We start from the raw sequence: 6,858 nt of genomic DNA on the forward strand, positions 1-6,858 counted from the left end.
TCAAGGGCAAAAAATTAAATAATAATAAAAATGTGTGATGGTCCCTTTAATAATGTGAAAACCGCAGCTCAATACCTGTCACTCAAACTGAAAGCTACTCGATCTCTCATGTTCTGTCGGCATGAATCAATACCTGACAGAAAACAGCCTGAACTCTCTCTGCTTTCATTTTTCTGTCAGATCTGCTGAGAAATTCAGCATCAGCCGGAGATTTGCTCCGGTGTCTTCGATCCTGTCCACGAGCTTTTCAAGAGTACATTAGCAGTAATCCGTCATATTCTCCGGCTGTGTTCTCTTAGGGAACTCTGAGTAAATGACGGCCATGTTCTGTGTGTAATGCTGTACATCGGCTCTTCCAGTGTTTGGACTCATGAATATGTGTGTCATTGATAAATGTCAGAGCGATTACACACGTCGTGTAGATCAGTGTCTGAACATATGTGTTGTATATTACGCTGGTTATGAGTGTGTGTGGATAAACACCAGACGAGTCCTGACTCTCAAACTTCAGCTCTTCTCTTCATGCTTTCCTCTCCTCTCTTTCCTGACGCTGTTCTTCATCCATTCACTGATTCTGTCCATTCTTCTGCCAAACACAGAAACTCAGCTCTGCTTATATATATATATATATATGCTGTACCTTTAAAAAAGTAACAGGGGTGACAGATTTGCAATTTATTTAGCCGATATTACTTTGCAATATTGTAAATATATATTTTTTGGATGTACAGTAGTGGCCAAAAGTGTCGTCCACGGGTGCGTTTCCCGACTATGGTCGCAAGTTCCGTCGTTATCAGCAGTTCAACGATTTGGTGTTTCCCGAAACCATCGTTCCAACGAACATTCGCAAACAGCATCGCAGACTTGTGTGTGTGAGCGACAGATCTCGAGCTGTGGTTAGAAGCATAGTTTCTAGTTTACATGAGATGTAGACTGAATAAATCCTTATCTTTAGCAGAATAAGCAAGCTGACATTCAGTACAACCCGTGTTATTTATGTAGAATACATACAAATGTCGTTTACGTCTTTTAGTTTGTCAAGAGATTTAAAGTGTCATTTTTGAAGACTGCGCATGTGCGAACGTGCTCTACTGTGTAAGAACGAGACAAATATTGAGTCTGGTAATAAAGCAAAATAACTGAGAAAATTTGAAATGGTCTTCAGATGCCATGTCTGTAACTTATATGACAAAATCTAGCGTTAATTCGATCTCAAACAGATTCATTAAAATAAGTTATTAGTCCACCACGTGCGAGACGTCAAAAACCAGCGTGGTTGAACGATACTTTACGACATACGGTTTCGGGAAACAGTCGTGACGAGCTAGTTGATTTCTCCAACGATGCATCGTACTATGGTAGTTAAGCAGAGAGCGATATAGTTGTACGGGAAACGCACGCCAGAGCGGATATATTTGTCTTTAATGAACCTGCAAGTTCTATTAAACCAACAAAACATGAGGAAAATATTGTATATATTTTGTAAATATTTTAAAAAGAAAACGGAGCCCCTAAAAGGACTTGGTGAAAAAATTATTTAATAAATTAAGGAAAAATGATTTTGGCAGTGTTTTTGCGTTCTCTGTCAAAGAACACAACAGTTGTGCGAGCGAACTCAAGTTTCCCAGCATGTCCCTTCAGGGCCTCCGTACAAAACACTAAACTTGGTATTTATTATCTGACAAAATTATTTGGCAAAAAAGGCAAACTACAGCCACAGGTTTTATTTTACAATGCAAAAAAAAAAAAAAAACTCTCAGGAAATGTATTTATTTATTTATTTGAAAACAAATTAACATTAAATATGCTAAAGTAATAGTAATTAATTAATGACTAAATATTTCTAATATTTAAAAATACATACAATATATTTATTTAATAAGTGGTTTATGTATGATATAAATATACAGATTATATATATTTATATATGTTTTTTCTTAAATATATTGTATTTATAAATATAGTTTAAATATTTATAAATATTTCATATTAATATATTAATTAATTCATGTAATGAAGTATACATTTATTTACAAATATAATTCTAAATACAATATATTTATTTAATAAATGGTTTACACACACACACACACACACACACACACACACACACACACACACACACACACACACACACACACACACATATAAAATATAAATGTGTATAATATTATATTCCTTATTTCGTATACACGCCCATGATGCATGTCTCTGTTTCTTCTTCTGCTGTTTGAGAGGAAAGGTGGAGAAATCATTCTGTTCTCATGTGAGATGTGACGTCCCTTTAATGTGTTTGATTGTGTAGCACTCGTCCTCTACACACACACACACACACACACATACACACACACACACACACACACACACACACACACACACTCTCTCCCGCTGCCGTGTGGAATATGAATCGTGCCGTGATTGAACTAAGCGTGATGGTCTCATCTTTGATTCCTGTGGCTCGGGTTGCAGGTGAGGAAGAGGAACCGGGGATTTGTCATGCGCTCATGCAAACACACACACACACACACACACACACACACACACTCGCATTCGCTCACAATCAACACTGTAATCCCACTTCTGTGACAGCGTTCTGTTATCTCCACATAGTCTCATAGTGAACCTGTGGGGATTATCAGAGATCATGAACCGATCGGCCTCTTCTCCTTCTAGCAGTGATTCAGCTTTCCCTGTTGCCATGCCGTTTATATATGAGGCATTAATCACTGTGTGTACAGCGGTGAGAAACCAGCGGTTCAGAAAGCATCGGATCATAGAGATGTGGATATGTTTCTCTGAGATTCTGTCATATTTATTTATACAGCACTTTATACAATAGATTGATCTCAAGCAGCAGCTTTACTGTATTAAACACGAACAACAGTGTGATTGTTCATTTCAATTAGAATTACAACATCAGTTTCTGTTATAAAGTCTCTCTCGAGTGTTCATGCTTCTACTGGCGTCTGAGCTCGACAGACTGAACAGAAGAAATTAACTAGAGAAGATTTAAACAAAGAAGGCGGAGCCTCGGAGCCACACCCACCTATTACATCATCACCACGGGCCACACCCACCCATTACATCATCACCTCGGCCCACACCCAGCTATTACATCATCACGAGCCACACCCACCTATTACATCATCACCACGGGCCACATCCACCTATTACATCATCACCACGGGCCACACCCACCTATTACATCATCACCAATGGGAGTTTGAAGGTGTTTAACAGCCTGATTTTGTTTGAAATTACGTCACACCAGTTCATTCTTCGATCTCGCTTGAAGTATATCAGGGACTTTATATGTCATTGACACATATACTTACATCGCAGTTGTCGTTTGAGTTTTGCATTTGCTTCAATCATGGGTCTCTCCCATGTTCACTCGCTCAAATGTTCGTTTCATTTGAAAAAAAACTTTTTTATTTAGTGTTGAGTAGGTTTACACTTGCTCTTGGATACTTTTCACTCAATAAAAACCCTTACAATACCCCTGCCAATTTAATGCTTCCTAATTTTTTTTTTTTTTTTGTCTCCTGCTATAGATTTACAGGCATTCAAGGTCAAAATGCACTTTATTTTTTCCGTAATATACATTGCAGTTGCACATCAGTCTGAAAACGGCTCGTTCAAAAATTCTATTCTCTCTAAACCCCGCCTTCCTGAAAGCCTCCTCTGCTCTGATTGGTCAGAGAGCAAACGCTCATTATCATATCTGAATCTCAGCTCTTGATCACAGTGATACGAACAGTGACGATGGCGTGGGTTTTACCGTATCAATCTCAGTAAACAGCGTCTTCTCGACACGAACAACACGAACCAAACTCTTCCAGTCTCAGATACACTACAGTGTTTGAGGGCGGGGCTAAGAGACGCTGTTCAGCCAATCAAGAACAGAGGCTGGCATTATGCAAATTACCGTATTTTCCGGACTATAAGTCGCACTGGACTATAAATCGCATTTATTTAGAAATTTATTTAACAAAATCCAACAGACATTTAATCTGGAAAGGCGAGTTATTCAGCTGCACAACAGCACACAGAACAACAGGTGAAGGTGTCCGGTGTGTTAGCGTAACACATTAACAGTTATTCAGCTGCAACAGCATATGTCGCGTTTCCACCGGAATTACCCGGAACAATTCGCCTTTGGCTAAGCCACGCCCTAGAATGTAGACTGACCAATCACAGCGCAGCCAAGAACGAGCTCCCACAGAGGGTCCGACACTTCTTCACAGCGCTCCATTGACTTTAACACCGGCGTCTCATATGTTTGGTCTCGGCAGGCTATTACCGTCGTAGTTTTATCAGAAATATTTAAGCGTTGTGTCTGGGGCATTTGTAACACAGATACGTGTTTCCCAGAGAGGTTGGAGGGGGTGTCCGTTTTTCCCTTCCCAAAACCGAAGTCAAATCCTGGCAAGTGTCGTCTTTGGATTAAACTGTGTGGACGTCCTCAGTCAGCGAAACCCCTCGAGATCAACAACACACTTTTGCTCTAAGATACATTTAGCTTTTAAAGGATTAGTTCACTTTTAAAATGAAAATTCTGTCATCATATACTCACCCTTAAGTTGTTTCAAACCTGTATGAGTTTATTTCCTCTGCTGAACACAAAGGAAGATATTTAGAAGAATGTCAGTAACCAGACAGTTTTTGGTTCCCATTGACTTCCATAGTAGGAAAAAAATATACTATGGCAGTCATTGGGAACCAAAAACTGTCTGGTTACTGACATTCTTCTAAATATCTTCCTTTGTGTTCAGCAGAAGAAAGAAATTCATACAGGTTTGAAACAACTTAAGGGTGAGTATATGATGACAGAATTTTCATTTTAAAAGTGAACTAATCCTTTAACCTTACTGTGAGTTACACTAGTTAGACAGTTTTATGCTGGTTTAGGTCATGATTTCGGTTCTCTACGCTAATTGTTGATACGCTAGCACACGCTGCTAATAAATACAACTTTATACTCGCGTAGTCCGTTTGCTTTGTAATAACGATTATAGAAGTGAAGAGAGACCAGCTCTGCATGAACAGTGTTGCTCCTGATATTGTGAGTCTCAGTCTCCGTCTCCATTAGGATATGATGCGGTGGGTCATTTTTTTACTGTGACCGTTTTGCTTTTGCCTCTATTTGGATGCCTTGGTATTGCTTGTGTTTCTCCGGTATGTCTTAAATAAAGCCTTCGAACGCACACTGAGCCCCTTCTGCCTACTTCTATCCGACACTTTATTTGCTGCTTTATAAAAGTTTGATAAAAGTTCAGCAGGAAGAGCCGTCACAGCATAAGCCATGTTGATACCAAACCAGAGCCCAGATGAAGTTGACGGAGGTAGCAACAGTAACTAAGGGGGGCGGGGCTTAGCCAAATGTGAATTTGTCCCAGGAACTTTTTTCCCAGGAACTTTTTTTGCCCCAGACCGGTTGCCTTCTGGTTTACACCGTGGTCTAAAGTACCGGGAAGATTATAAACTGCGCGCGACTGCTCCTCCCAGTCTGGACGGACAGTAATCAGTTTTGAGCGCCACATTTATAATAAGTATGGAGGAGATTCGAACTGTGCTTCAGTTGTTTGTAGGGGTGTGACGAGACCCTTATCTCACGAGACAAGACGAGACACGAGATTGGGTTCACAAGAACGAGACGAGACGAGATTTTTGCACAATATTTGATAGAAATCCTCAATGACAAAATTCATGACTGGAAAAATAGTCTGCAGGTGGATTTTGAAATGTTTTAACTAAATCATCTTGTAATGAATGTCATTTCAGTTCTACTTTATGAGTATGAATTATCAAATACATTGAAATACAACAATATAGAAGCACTGTAAAGCTTTTAACACAAACTCAACTGACTGGCTTCTCTCAAGTATGATTTCATACGAGTCTCTTCAGACCTTACTGTACATTATGAGCTTCCAGAACTTCTGATTGAGGCTGTGTGACCTCCAAATGAAACTACTTTCCACAAATTGAAAATAGAAATAAAAACAGTATAAATCAACAGTTTTTCTTATTAGTGCAAACGATAATTAAGTGCAAGGGCAACCATAATCAAAGTAGGCCAACTCTCTCTGTATTCAAAGTGCAAACAGAGACCAAAACAGAGACCAGAGCCACAACTACAACGTCCAGAGATAGGTTTGATATTGGGAGACGGGCTATTGTATGCAGTCTATTGGGAGACGGGTTATTGTATGCAGTCTAATTTGCGCGCATCGTGTTTACTTTCACTTTCACTCCATAGTGGCGGTGCTGAACGCGCGTTCTACAAGATAAGGGGCCATTTACACAGAGTGCGTTTTTGCTTTGTAAAATGCGATACTACGTAGAATGGGGGGACTGATTTTAACTTGAGCGCCGCGTTTTTAGAATGCTGTGTCATGCGCGAGACGCTGCAAAAGATGCAAGACGCGAGCGCAAGGTTACACATCCGTCTAGCGCGTTTACATAGAAAAATAATGGAAAAGTACCGCACTGGAATGGAAAAAAAGGTTCTGTGTGAACCGCCCTAAGACATCTCAGATCGACTCTCTCGTAACGCAATCAGTGAACTGATTCCTGCTGCACTGTCACAGTCTGTGTGCGACTGCAACTCGTGCTGGATGAGCAGAGTAGACGTTTACAATAGCAAAACGACAGTGGAGGCGGCCGGTGCCGCGGTGTACACTGTAATGTGAATGTAGCGGTGGCATATTCTATTCTAATTATGACGATATCGCGAGACAGCTTTTCAGTCGACGAGACATCTCGTCACATTTTAGTCTCGCAAGATCTCGTGGCACGAGATCTCGTCACACCCCTAGTTGTTTGTGATGTATTGGTTTACTAACGAGGTAATTA

Source organism: Phoxinus phoxinus, assembly GCF_949152265.1.
Source record: "Phoxinus phoxinus genome assembly, chromosome: 19".
NCBI lineage: Eukaryota > Metazoa > Chordata > Actinopteri > Cypriniformes > Leuciscidae > Phoxinus > Phoxinus phoxinus.